The 15,258-nt window shown below is 35.2% G+C and overlaps 1 protein-coding gene across 8 annotated transcripts in view; it reads left to right on the plus strand.

The window, feature by feature from the left end:
- The window catches only part of LOC131677310 (peripheral plasma membrane protein CASK), a 110,401-nt gene that overhangs the window by 12,914 nt on the left and 82,229 nt on the right, over positions 1-15,258 (plus strand). The window contains exon 1 of one of the 8 annotated variants that reach the window (XM_058957045.1): positions 3,133-3,151. The exons of the other annotated variants lie outside the window; for them this stretch is intronic. The gene's annotated coding sequence lies outside the window, so the exon portion shown is untranslated. Of the gene's footprint in view, positions 1-3,132; positions 3,152-15,258 lie in introns of those variants that run through there. 8 annotated transcript variants of the gene reach the window in all.

Genomic DNA, 15,258 nt, shown 5'->3' on the forward strand with positions numbered 1-15,258 from the left:
ATGGAAACGTTAAAATGAGAATATGAAAGCTATAAAATATGGATAAAAAATGTAAAATTGGAACGTTGAAAAATTGGTAAATCAAAAATTTGTGAAAAAAATAAAATTGCGAAATTAAAATATTGAGATATTGAATAAATTGAGTGATTGAAAAAATGGAAAACAAAAAATTAGAAAACTGGAACATTAGAAGATCGGAAACATAATAAATTGGAAAAATAGCAAATTCGACCATTGTAAAATATGAAAGTGGAGCAATTGGAAAACTGTACGATAGGAAAATTGATGAATTAGAAAATGGTAAAGTATGAGTATCGAGAAATTCAAAAATTCGATTGTTTTAAATTCGAATCATTAACAAAATTTAGTATTTAAATTCCGAGCTTGCAAATGGAAAATTATGATTGATAACTTTATTAAGGAGAAGAATCTTACAAGCTTTTGGAACCCACTCGGAATGGTGGAAAACTGGAACATTCAAAAATTGAGTATGTAATTGGTATATTGAAAATAAAAAAATTAAGATGGGAAAAATGAAAATAATCAGAAAAACATTGCTGCAATTTTATGTAAATATGTAAATTAGAAAATTAGAAAACTTCGAAAAAGGAAGATTGAAAACCTTAAAAATTGAAAAGGTGGAAAATTGTTGAATCACAGCATTTTTGGACTTGAAAAATTTGGAAACTGGAAGTTTCATGAATTAGATAAATATAAAAATGAAATTTGAAAATTTAAAATTTGAGAACCTTTAAAGATGAAAAAAATAAATTGAAATTTTGATTATTGATGTACCCTCGATTGTACATACCCTCGAAAGTACGTACATGTTACTTCGATTCACAACCTACTACTACAATAATTTTGTTATGTGTAGTAAATCTAGCAACAATTTTTGGGAAGTCGTATTGGAACTACTATTTTACAGTTCTGTGGAACTCCAAACAGTAGTACAAACTTAAATTGAACCTCGGAAAACTGTCAAGTATTAGGAAAATTCTACATTATTAAGAGCTGTCCAAGATCCAGTAAAGTCCAGTAAGTTTCAAATAATTTTCCAGCCTTGGAGATCACTTCCGACACAACTTCTACGATGTTCAGGTCATTAGCATTTTTTGTTATCTTTAGTTACATTTCTCAGGGTTGTTAGTTGAAGATTCGGTATACCACCTTACCAGATCTGCGATACCTAACCTCATGATAGTGCTGCCGTGTTGGGTGTGACTGACGAGGCATGGAATTTCTCCTGCAGCCACTTATTCCGGAACAGATGCTGTGTCGACCGGTCCTAACATGAAGAACAGATGCTTTTCGATTTTCCCTTAACTTGTCGGCATACGATTAAAGTTCCCACCTGGGTTGGTTGCCCGATTTCCACTATGTTTGCTCGTAGTCCAATTGGCACCGCAGGTGGGAAGTTATCAGATATGAATGCGTGGTAGAACCTCAAATGACACAATAATACAGGAAGTTCGGCAAATTCCATTTTTTTAAATTTTTGGGTAGACTTTCCAACTTTATATAGATCCTATAAACTTTGGCAAAAAGGGTCTTACGAGTCTAAGATAATCGCATGAAATTCAAGGAAATCATTCACGCAGCAGACAATGAACCAATGAACCTTCGGGTATTTACGAGCTTCCGGTATATACTACGAAACTAGTAGAAATTAAGGAATGATTTTCTGAATTTCAAGAAAGTTATTCGTTTTTGAAGAAAGTCTTTTAACAAATTATGGCAAGTTAATAAATTTGTATTTCAGTGTTTAGAATTCATTTCGTCAGTATCTGACACCAACTTGGGGCCAGTTTGACGATAAATCCAAGCTAGCACCAAATTGATAACAGTTGGACACATAATTCAAACATTTCACGCAACATATGGGAATGGTCAAGGTAATTAATCTCCCTAGTAACAATTAAGAGTTTAAGGTGGTTTTATAACCACTGAGTTGCGTTTTGATTGCACGTGTAGTGGGCTAAAAAACTTTATTTGTCACTCGGTCTCGAAGGATGTCTCAAGAAGTAAGCGCAGAAGCTCTGGTTTGCCGACGAGAATGCGAACGGATTTTTTCCTTTATTGGCGTTCACATACGTTGTAATCCGTTTGGATTTAGTGTCACACTGGGCCACTACGATTTACCGATTAACTGGCCCCAAGTTGGTGTCAAGTACTGACGATATGAATTTGAAATACCGAAATCCAACTTTTCCATGTTAGGTTTGCTCATGTAGATACAAAATGATTCATTAATTTTTTTTTCTCTTTAGGAAATACCAAATTTATGAAAATCTCTAGAAGCTTCAAGAATATTCTATGGAATCCTGCGAGCCTTTACAAACTCTGACTGATTTGCTCGAATTGTATAAAAGTCCTTCGTACTTGAAGAGAACCACTAAAAAATCGTTCTTATTAACCAAGCTACTCCCTTAAACAACCCCACAGCGTACATCACAAATCACTTGGCACCCGAAAAACACCACGCATTTAACCGAATCATTTCCACCTCCGTTGCACTCCCTGGGACCACCCCGAAAAACCTAATCGTTTGATCATGTCATGTTGTAGCTAACCTCTCAGAAATCTCCGGGGCATTTCCTTGCTCTCGGCTGTCCACTCAGTGACATGGGTTAGGAAAAGTGGAAAAGTAGCATCACACACTGGCGGTGGTGGATGACCGCGTCCCACACAGCTGCCGTTCCTGGCTGCGGCTTTTGGTTCACATAAAGTCTTTATGAGGGTCGGAACATGACTGCATCATTAGCACATTGTGCTTATACACCTGGAAAGTTCGGTAGCAATGCGATTCATTATTGCTGGGGACAGAGAAAAAACAAGGTTAAATTATAATCGCTCATGACAGCTAGAATCGACGAATGAGTTCCCCGAGCTAGGGTAGGTGTGGGAGTTGTGCTGAAAACAAATAGAACCTAATGTAGTTTGTTAGTCGTTGAGAAACTTGTGTGTGCTAAATATTCGTAGAGGTGATTTGCTTTCAAAGTTTGCCAGTTCCGGTCAATTTTGAAAGGCAGGATGGCAGTGTCGTATTCAATGGGCGTTGCCTAATTAGGTTGTCTATAAAATACATTTTAATGATCAAACTTTCTCTTTGCTTTCAGGTAAATTTGATGTTGATGAACTTTGAGCGATTGTAAGTATGATAAAATAGTTATAAGCGGTACGGTGCAATTCATCATAAATTTCTAATTTTCCGGTCTGTCCAGAATGCTCATTTAAAGTTCCTATACTTGACCACGTGAACCGCAGAAATAATTTACAAATATCAGTTTCCTAATGGCAACTATTATACATATTTCCGACACAGTTTTAGTGAGTTATGGTTCAGACCATAAATTTACCCAGCCCCTAGCCCCTAGCTCCTCGGACTCTGTGGACTCCTTTTTTCTGTGCCCTGTCCCATCGAATTCCAACAAACGAACATTTGCTTACTTCAAACCCAAGCTGGTCGTCGTCGACTGCAGCCAATGGTAACCCTCCAAGCGCACATTCTCCGCTGTTTCGGAACTGAACTTCTGCAAGTAGCATCACGTTCTTGAACTTTGATTCATGTGTCGTGTGATAACCGTACGGAACATCACAAGCCCCCCCCCCCCCTATCATCTCGCAAGTTCGGGCAAGTAGAGCAAAGTTAATCGAGCGCGAAATACTGATGCCGGAATCGGATATTGCACTGCACTGAATTCTGCACCACATGCTGGTCGTGGCGGTGTCGCGCAGTGCACTATGCTGTCGTTGGTCGGGCAGCGTCCAAAACAAAATTAGTGGGAGAAATTTGGGCGCTAGTTTGATCGGTGTGCTCTGTTCGAACCCGATTGGCTGCTGCTGGATGAGTTGCAAAAACTTATTTTCCCACGATTCGCCGCTTTTGTAGTGCTATTTGAGATAGTTCCGGTACGTGCTTTGGTTGGATATCGAATCAATGCGGTGGTCCAAATTCTCCGGGGAGATATGCATTACAGTTGTGCAATCAATGTTGGTGTATCGGGAAAAAAATCTGTTTCGGTTATCTTGCCATTGCCGCCGTTGTTATATGGGAACGCATGGTGTTTCGTTTTAGTCTGAACAACTTAAAAAAACCATGCGTCTCCTTCGTATGAAGCATCAGTCAGTAATGCATCCAATATAAGTAATGAGCGATGGAACACAAAAAACCAATTATTTCGAATACTGCCAGCAGTGCAGTCCGTGCTCAAGTGGATTGGGAATCTTCTCTTCAATCGCAAAAGTCGCATCTGATCTGTTAGATCCAATCCCCAGCTGTTCCAGTTGGCACGGTAAAACCATCATCCGGAATTTAGGCAATTTCACACTCCAATGATGGTAGCGGCGCTGGAGATGAGAGCTAGTGCTTGTGCTGGTGCTCGAGTATTGCGTGGTATGTACTATAGCTCTGGGTTATACGCGTTCGTGACGTGACGATTGGTCATTTTGCCACCAACACCACCACCACCCAGTCGGTGGTGAGAACGGCAGTTATGAGTGCGCTGCCAGCACGACACTCGATTTATAACTGCCTGGTGAAAGGTTTGGCTGGAAATTGATTTTTTTTTTGCAACATTGCCAACGCAGGTGGATCATGAATGGCCGATTATTTCATGAATGATGGGTTGCTTCGGATGATTAACGGAAGCGCAGTAAATCGATTCTAGGGAATCATCCACTAACGGGTTTTTTATTCCGCTGAAATGGAACTAAAGGGATTTTTTAGATTAAAATTGGTAGGCCCAGGACGGTTATATTTATTACAGAAGCCTCTGTTATGGAAAAGCTTTTAGCGAAATTGATGTAACATTTGGGTTCATGGCACATTTTCGCACATGAATCACAAAACTCTGGTACAACTGGGAGCTAACAATTGACGTTTCGAAACAAGTCGGACTCGCTGCTCCGGTCAAAAGTAGAAAAGTTTTTTTTCTATTTAGAAAATATATTTCATTCCAAGTATTCGCTCAGTTGTTCACAATGGGATATAATTCATGCAGCATAATCATCGCCATCACTCCAAGGAATTGAACATCATGCTGTGTTTATTTAAATACATTTCCCGGAGTAGAACAGCAGCTGGAAAAAGTTGGTGGAGGAAGGGGATGCTGGAAGAGTCTGACAGCTAATATCAATTACTCGAGAACAATGTTTTACATTGACGTCAAAAACATCTATTCAGTAGTTCGACTCTACTTAGTAATCTAGTAAAATGCCTTCACAGCTAAACAATATAACCTAATCAAAAACAATTCACATCGCTTTCAGAGCTGCAATCGAAATTCGTTTCAACCTTTCAATAAGAATATTTATAGCCATATTTCCAATTAATGTAAATATTATTGGGTTTTTGGTGCTGGCAGACTTCGGTATTCATTTTAAAATCCGTGGAAATCGACCCGCAGAGGTGTGTGCTCATTTGCAGCCTCTTCCGAATTTCAGCTGAAAATTAAATTTTCCAACAAATTCGCAGCGAACAATACCGGCTCAGGTTCCGTTTCAGTGAAAAACAATGATTTCTGATGGGGGATATCCTGGGTGGGGAAGTGTCGATTCGCATCACCGCCGCTGCCCCCGGAAGGTAACCGGTTGAGCTGGGGAGGATGGGTGGATTGTAATTGGATGCTTTTCTTTTGTAGTTTGACAGTGAGCGGTGTGTTCGGTGGAAATTTTGTATTTATCTTCATCTGTTAATGGGAATTCGCGCCCAATGATGAATACAAAGTGAACTTTGCAAGTAATGGGAGCCCTGTGATGCGATGTATCCATTACAAAGTGAATTCCAGCAGTGCAGAAATGTTCCTTTTATGTAGGTACGTACAGTTTGGCATCAAATGGTTAATGCCTGAAATCAAATTTCGCTGCCGGATTCCTATAGAGATGACAAAAGGGTGTAAAATTCCTAGAATATTTAAACCATTTTCCAATTAGCATTTTTAAATTACTATTTCGCAACGATTTACAGAGAAATGCTTGAATTCTATCGTGTAGAGAGCCTACATTTTTCAAATGTTTAGCGTTACCATCAAGCCTCTATCGACAGTTCCAGTGTGGTGTAATTGCACCGCACATATTGACGGAATCGGTAAGGTTTGAGGTTCAAAGCCTGCCTGATTTTATTCGATCGGTTTGACCTGTTCATTCATAGATCTGTTTCTCTTTGTTGAACGCCATGTGAGTACATGGTGATTTTTTATAAATAATCTGATTTCAAAATTTAATTAAGTTTAGCCCTACAAAACCCAAAAAATTAGGTGGAACCAATGGGATTTTTGTGTTTCGAATTTATTTCATCAGTAACTAGCATCAACTTGGGTCCCGTTTTTGCACGTTCACCGTTATCCTATATTGAAATTAAGGCATTTTTGAAAAGAACAAATCCTACTTTTGTAGCTTAAGTAGCATCGAAATGCCACGACCAGCTAGTTTTACTAAAACTTTAAGACTATAAAACACTTTGAGTTATACTATGCTATATTTCACCCTAAGGAGGAAAATTTGGTAAAAACCAAAGTTTCTCACTAGGGTGAAAATTTGTTGGTAAAACCAGTCTTTGTAGTGATGAGTGATGATAAGTTAACATTTATCATCTCGACGTCGTTAAAATAGTAAAAACAAAATGAAAAACTTTCCTAATAATTTTTTAGCGGAATTCTCTATAATATTAACAATAGAAGTATGTTCGGTATGGGGCTAACGAGAAGATGACGGAAATCTATGGCGGCCAGCATTTTAACATTCAAGATGGCGACCTCCGAGTCTGCAAAATATTTCAACAGTAGGGGTGTGCTAGCTAATCGCTATTCCGAAATAAGTCATATTATTGATGTACGTACCGCAACGAGTCTTCAAGATCGTTCTTTTTATTTTCCGAAAATCTTCTTTTGCATTCGGAAAGAATATTTTTGCAAAAGCTGCGTTAATTGGAAAATCTTTGTATAAAAAATCGAAAAGTAAAGTAAAAGTAGCAGAAATTAAGAAAAGCAACCATGTCTAAAAATTTAAACTGCAAAAAATAAAGAAACAATATACCGAATAAACAGTATAGTCAAAATTAGGATAATAAAGTAAAATAAAATGAAAATAAATACACGAAAAGTAAAAAAATTAAAAAAGTGAGTAAATAGATAAAATGTAGAAGTGTTAGAAATTCAAAAAAGAAAGCGAGAACAATTTAAAAAATGGAAAAGAAAACGAAGGAAAGATAAAAAAGTAGAAAGGTAAAAAATGGAAAAATGAAGAAAGTCAGAAGGTAAAAAAATAAAAAAAGACAAAAAAGTGAAATGCTAACAAGTAGGTAAATAAGTAAACAAAAGTACAGAAATAGAAATTTAAGAAAGCAAAAAACTAAACAAATAGAAAAGAAAAATAAGCAAAAAAGTATAAAAGTATTGACTAGTAAAAGCGAGAAGCTGATGTTCGGCACCAGTGAAATAGAATGAAAGTAAATACCCAAAAATAAAAAGGATAAACAGGGTAAATAACAAAAACGCAAACGAGATAAAAATTAAAAAAGTAAGAAAAAAAATTAAAAAATGGAAAAGTAAAAAGGTAGGAAAATAAAAAGAAGTCAGACAGTAAAAAATAAAAAGGTGAAAATGTAAAAAAAAGATTAGAAGCGAACAAGTAGGTAAATAAGAAAGAAAAGCAAAGAAGTAGAAAAATAAAAAAAAGTAAAATTTAAAGAAATAAAAAAGAAGAAAAAACAAACATGTCAATAAGTACTATGACAGCAAAAGAACTGCAAAAATTAAATAAAACGCACTACAGATAAAAAATGAAAAAATAGAATTCAAATTGTTAAAATGCAAAAAAATTAATATGGAAAAAAAGAAAAAGGAAATAAAAGTTGGGAAGGTAAAATAGTAAAAAAGTAAATAAATAAAACAGTAAAAAGTAGAAAAGGGGAATAGTAAAAAATAAGAAATTAAAAAAGTAAAACAATCAAAAAGGGATAAGGAAAAAATATGAATATGAAAAAGTAACGAAATTAAAAATGTAATGAAGCAAAAATGTAAAAATGTTAAAACGCAAAAGCGTAGAAAAGTAAACAATTCGAAAAAAAAAATTAACAAATTTGAGCGAAAAGTCAAAAAAAGAAATTGTTTGAATTTAAAAATATAAAAAGTAAAAATGTGTAAGTAAGAATGCGTAAAAAAGTTGCAAAGTAAAAAATAATATTTGAAAAAAAAAATGAGTTAAATTAAATTTAAAATGCAAAATGTAAAAAGTAAAAATACATTAAAGTAAAAAAAAATAAGAAAGTTAAAAGGCAAAAACGTAAAAAGTAAGAAAAAAAACATAAACGGAAAATAAAAATGCGAAACTGAAAAAAGTCGGGGAAAAATAATAAAAATTCAAAAAAGTTAAAATTAAATTAAATATAGAAAAAGAAAAGCTTGAAAAAATAATAAGCAAAAAATGTTGAAACCCAAACATTTAAAAAGGTTAGGAAGTAAAAATGAGAGGGAATGAGAAAGTAAAAAAATAAGACCGGAAATTAAGTTAAAAGTAAAAAAAGGAAAAAGGCAATTTTTTTTAAAATGGTATATTCAAAATAGCTAAAGAAGTTAGAATGTAAAAAAGCACACTAGTAGAAAATTTAAGAACTTGGTAAGTAAAATTTAAGAACTGGGAAAGTAAAACAGTAAAAAAGGAAAATGAAAACAAAAAAAATTAATTATTTTACAACTGAAAATGTTAAAATAATGATTCAAGCGGAAAAATATAAGTATTAAAAAAGTAAAAGGATGAAAATAAAACGCAAATAAGTTTAAAAAAGACAGAAGTAAATAAGTTAAAAAGTGTAAAAGGTAAAGAACTTAAAAAAAGTAGACAAGTAAAAAAGTACAAAAGCAAAAAACTGAAAAAGTTAGGTAAAATGAACAAAACGATAAAAAGTTAAAATAAAGGATTGAAAATGCTAAAAGGTTAAAAAAAACAAAAAAATTAAAGAATTAAAATATACAAATAATAAAAAATGCAAAAGTAAATAATAATTTTTTTTTAAAAGTAGAGGAATAGAAAAGGAAAAGAGAAAAATGTTAAAAAGTAAAAATTTAAAAAAAGAAAAAGTAATAAAGTAAAACAAGTAATAAAGTAAAAAAATAAACAAAAAGAATAAAATTAAAAATTAATGTTAAAAGTAGAAAAGGGAAAAAACGGAACTAAAAATATAAATTAGTAAAAAAGTCATGAATTGAAAAAGTAAAGAAAAATTAACAAAAAAAACTTGGAAACAAATAAGTTGAAAAGTGAAAAGTTTAAAAGAAAACGAAACAACAAGTTCAAAATGTAGAAAAGTAACGAAGCACAAAAGTGAAGAATTAGGAATATCAAATAGTGGAAACGTAAAACATAAAAAAAGAAAAACTTGAAAGTATAAAATTGAAAGGAAAAAAAGTAAATGTCAGGAAAAAATTAAAAAAGTTAAAAAAGATGAATAACAAGAGTTGAAAGCTAAGAAAATAGAGAAATCAAGCAAAAGAAATGAAAATTAAATAGGTATAAATGGTTCAGAAGATTAAGAACTAAAAAAGAGGTGAAATAGAAAAAAGGAAAAATGCAAGAGCAGCAAAGCAAAAAAAATTAAAAAAGCAAAATAAAATGTAAAAAGTGAAAAAGGCAAGAGGTTTAAAAATTAAAAAAATTTAAAAAAGTACACAACTAAAAAAGTAAAAAAGCACAAATATGAAGAATTTGAAACTAGTGAAGTAAAAAAGTAAAAACGTAAGAAAGCAAAACAGTAAAAAAGTAGAAAACAAAAAAATGCAATATTGTACAAGTAGAAATGCAAAAAAGTTTAAAAAATAGTAGAATAGGGAAATGATAAGTATTAAAAAAATAAAAAGGTTCCAAATTTAAAAAAATTTAAAAATGTGAATAAGTTAGATAATGGAAGTATAAAATTAAATACGTGAATAAACTAAAAAAAATGTAAGTAGTGTTAAAAAGTTACTAAAAATGAACACAAAAAGTAAAAGAAAAGTAAAAAATGAAAAAATGGGAAATGAAATCCTTTACAATATAAAAAGTATTAAGCAAAATCTAAAATAATGGAAAGAAAAGAAGTTAAAAAGTAATGAATTGCAAAATAAAGAAGCAGAAAAGTAAAAGAAATGAAAAGGGAAATGACTTCAAATTAAAATAAGGAAAAAATGTCAAACAGAAAGCACGTCAAACGGTAAAAAGTAAGAAGGCTAAAAAGAAAAAGTGAAAAAGCGAGCTAAGTGATGAAGTAATAAATCGAAAATTCAAAAGTGGAAGAAAATATTATAGATTTAAAAGTAAAACAGTAAAATAATGCAAAAATAGTTATGAAATTTACGTAAAATAAAACTAAACTAAAAACGAAAAAGTATGAAAACTTTAAGTAAAAAAATTAGAAAAAGTGAAAATTGAAAAGTGAAAATGAAGAATGTAACAGCAGCACGCAACTAAAAATGTAAAGTGGAGAAATGAAAAAATGAAAATGCAACTAAATGAAACGGTGAAATGGTGAAAACATGAAAAATATGCAAAGGTGGAAACATGAAATGACGAAATAGAAAGGTGGAAAAGCAAAATGAGGAAACGTAACGTAGTAGTAAAAGCGACAAAAGTAAAAACACTAAAAATGTAAGGAAGTGGACAAGATATAAATTTAAAGATGGGAAACGTTCAAAAGAAAAACATGAAATAGTGAAAAAGCGAAAAAACGTAAAGAGGTAAAAAGTGAAAAAATAAAAATTTATTGAAGACAAAACGAAAAGTTCAACCTAACCTACTAAAGTAAATGTGGCTGGTACGCAAACAAGTGAAAACGTAAAGAAGCAGAAGATTAAAAAATTTAAAGCAGCAAAAAAGTGAAAAATTAAACGAGTAAAGAAGTTCAGAAGTAAAAAAGCGATAATCCAAAAGAGAGTCTAAGTAAAAACTCCCACTTTTTTCCCCTGAACTGTCAACAGTAGCTAATAATAATTTCCGCTGCTAATCAAAACCTTTAAAGCCAAGCTATTTGTCATACATTACAATAGGCTTTGTTGCATTGTTTGTAACTGTGGTAAAGAGCTATAGGCATTGTCAGTAGAGTTAATCATTCGGAAATGAAGAATCCTGTTTACTATTTTGTGTTATAAATGTGTGTTCTCAGCGACGGAATAGATGTTTTCCCTGAAACAAAACTTAGATAAGTTCCGAGAATACAATGGTGCTATCACAAATGATACCTGAATAGTGGTCGAAGTGGCAAAGTTTACTCCAACAGGAAAAAATGGTGTCATTTTCCAATCCCCCACTTTTTTCTTCCAATCATGATGAAACTATATGGCAAAGCGTAGTATGGGGAACGTGCTAATCGAGCCAATTTATTTTGAATTCTGATTTTTGAAGTAAACCTTGCCATACACTAGTATTTACTTATTCTAAATAAAATTACTATTTTCCTTGGAAAAGTACAAAACAAGTGACCGAAACGTCAGGCAGCATGCAACAGCCATTCTGATGAAATACTTGAATAATCATCCATAATAATCATCATCGCATTCCAAAATCAAAAAAAAAATTGATGCGCCAGTTTGTTCCTTCCTCTCATCATTAGTGTGATAGGCAATATCCACGTGCAGCAAATGTCGTATGCTTATTTGCTTACGAATGTGAATTTCCGTTCAATGGTATAAACACACATTTTTGTGGTTTGCATTCCCCCATTGATTGCTGGTTGGAGCACATTGCGACACAAAAATTCCTGCATCCCGGCAGGAGTGGCTGTACCTCTCGCTCAGTAGTACTGCAGTAAAATATTTATCGGGGGTCGGAATCGGAGTAGGAAGGAAGTTGTATTCGCGTTGCATACTCAGAGGATGTGTAGTATATGTTTTTATCTACGATTCGTGCTAGGGTAAGTGGTCCTACTATGGCTTAACTTCAATTTCCCTTTCGAACTATTACTCAAATACGTGTCTTTTGTTCAATCAAACTTTCGAATGTCTAGTATGGGGGCTTCTACCCTAACTAAGGAGCTCATGCGAGTGCAATGAAAGAGAGGAAATAAAAGAAACAAAGTGACACGTTGAAATATTGCTTCGTAACTGATGTATACATTGAAAAGCTGTCAAATGATTTGTGATGATGTTTACGATTTGCACGATGCATCCATTGGATCGGGTTTTTCTATCTTACGGCTATGGATGTGGGTAGACTTCGCTTGTGACAATTTTCTAATATTGTAGGGGAGGCTGGAGCCGGCATTCAGCATCGGTTGAGACGATATTCAATCGGCACGTACCGCACGTTATTCGGTTGTGCCTTTGTGGTCAACGTATTCCGTTATACCCTACAGACACCCTGACAGACATTTAGTATTTCATCTGCTTCAGATCTCTTGGCAGTGTTTGAATGAGATACATTATTCATGGTTCAGTCGGTTCCAGTGTTAATACGTCTGAGTTCCGACATAGTTGTCGATGGTTTTTTTTTGAATCAGCAGACACTATTCCCCTATACAACTGAACCGAACAAATATTACCAACTAGGTAAAAGTTGCTGCTCACAATTATTCTAATTTATTCCTTCGCTTTTCACTGCGTTTCATGTGAGTATGCGTTGTATCAAGTTTTAATTAATGTTAGCTTCCTTCTGCGGTGGTGTGCCGCTGGTACATTTCCTGGCATGCAGCCACAAACAGAAACTAACCAATACCGGAGCAGGATCGTTGAATGGCAAAATATTAGTCGGACAAACTGCAGAACCCTGACCGCGACCTGCCCACGCAGACGGACTCTGCTGAGGCCTAAACAAACCCGCAACAGCGTCGGCTGTGTGCTTTGAAGACAAACTTTCGCTTGGTTGATTAATTAGGGATTGATTGGATAGCTCGGTTCTGTAGAATCGAACCGATAACGGGCGACTGCCTGCCTGCCTACCGAAGAGCCCCATCAGAGGAACTGCTTGCTAATTTATGGCTTGGGATTGCGATTGTTTAACCGAACCGTTCACCCAGGCGGATTTGACAAACAGAGCTAACTTTGCTTTGTTAACGCTTAGGACGATGACACACGTTGATTGGCGACAGTTTATTTATTTTATCTGTAATTTATGGATCTGGAAAGTTGACCGTCGTTAGCTGTGGGATAATTGATGGTTTTCTCGATATTCAAAAGCAGGTCTTATTTCCTTAAATACGGTCAGGGTGGTTACCCTTCGCTTCAAAATTTATGGAGCGTTGAAGGTGCTTGTTAAAGCTAACGAGGGGACGCACCTTGATTTTGTTATTTACGATATACATATAAATCTTCTGAATTGAACGGATCCATACTCGATGACGTGCTTCGAGTTAATTTCCAAGACAAACCGTTCACGCACCGATCGATCATTACTAGCATTATTATCACTGAGCTCATTACCCATTTCTTGGTCTAAAAATACTGGGATATGGGACTGGGTTGGAAGTGAAAATTGGCAACGGTTTGTCGAAGGGTTAAGGATAAAAACATCGCCCTGAGCGACACGCGTATGCCAAAATTTAGCACAATTCAAGTTTCAAACAGGCAAACTTTCTGAGGTGAAAGATATCTGTCCCTACACTGATGGGCAGATATCTAGGGTACAGATGGTGGAGTGGCACTCAGTGCGGATAGAGGTCGATGGAAAAGGAATATCAGTAAAAATATTCGTTCAAATTTGAGGTTATATCACATTTAATGAATTTCCAGCAATTCAACCCACAAACTCGAACGAAGCAATGCAACAAAAGCGGTGTGCGCTTTGAAGTTGAGCTTCCCAGAATAAACCCTATTCATTGAAACGCTTTTCAACTTGACCGCTTGCCTGGTGGTCGTATATCCAGAAGCGCCTCTGCTCTAAAAGAACAGTTACACAATATCAACTTTTTGTTGCCTTCCAGTAGGGCAAAATAACATGGAAAAATAAATACAATTTCAAAAGTGAAACAGCGTAGACCCGCGGGGTTACCCCGTAGTTTAGCGCAGTAAAATCCTTTGTTCTCGGAATCACGGAAGCTTTTAGTCGTGGTTTGCAAAGAGTAGTCCCATAATCACTGGACGGCAACGCTCTGAAGCAAGTCAATCTGAGATTTCCCAGCCTGCCTAGCGTCTGGCTTAAATGGCACGTTCCCCATATTGATCGGAGATTTGTGCCTAACTTGGAATACTGATTAACAAGACGAAATTTTCTCGAATTCCCTAGTCCACCGAAAATCGTTGTTGAAAAATTAGATGTGACAGGGTAACAAATCCTCGTCGGCATCTTTTCGGACTAATTTGTTGTTGGCTATAGTCGATTTTAGCATCCACCAACCAAGCACTTAGTCCTTTCTGGGGTCGCAGGACATTGAAATTATCAATTTGCTCCAATTGCCACTTGTCACCGAGAGCATTTAATTATTATTGATCGTGCAACAACAACAACCGCAAGCAATTTGCTGCTTAGCCCCTGAATTGGTCTCGGAAGCCGATGGCCAATTTCCCCATTTCATTATACCTTAGGCCACCAACCGTCGAAAGTCATCAATTTGTATCGAAGAGCAACCGCAACGTTTTTGAAAGCTGTTCTCTCATACACGCACACACACACATACACCGAATTCGTTCGTCCATGTACACTGGCAGACATAGTGGACCGCATACTTCCTGGCAACCCGGTGCAAAGTGGATATCACAAACATGGAAGACTAGTGGTTATACAGCCGAAAGCAGCAATTCTCTGCGTCAAAACGTGGATGCTGGTTGTGATGGCTGGCTGCACTACATCCTTCTGAGATGGGGTAGGAAAACATCCGGCGGCGGTCGGGTTGCGATAGAATGACGATGTTTAGTGGTCTGGTCTGGTTTTGAACGTTCTGATACAAGCACCGCTTGGTCGAGGTAGGGTGGTTCACAAAATGGAACTGAGATTGCTTTTTTCATGTTCACCTTAATCGTTTTCAAATCGATGCTTAGCTTTTGAAATTATGAAAAGTGATACCAGATTGCGTGAAAGTGTGACTAATCTGTGTGTAATTAAAATGTCAGTGAAAATCACTCTGTGTTCAGTTTCATCATTTGAGGAACGTGGTACTGATCCCGTTCAAGATGTTAATCACCGCGCAAATATTTATTGAACATAATAACTTAAAGCGAGACGAGTATGGTAATGTTACATTTCGAGCTCAAGAAAATAACTTAATCGGGCTTCGACTGCAAGTTGCAATACCATGTACTCTATTACAGTCTATATAACGTATTGTAGTCATAAAATTTTGAAAATGGTATCCCAGCA

The sequence above is a fragment of the Topomyia yanbarensis genome, chromosome 1 (assembly GCF_030247195.1).
Source record: "Topomyia yanbarensis strain Yona2022 chromosome 1, ASM3024719v1, whole genome shotgun sequence".
Taxonomy (NCBI): Eukaryota; Metazoa; Arthropoda; class Insecta; order Diptera; family Culicidae; genus Topomyia; species Topomyia yanbarensis.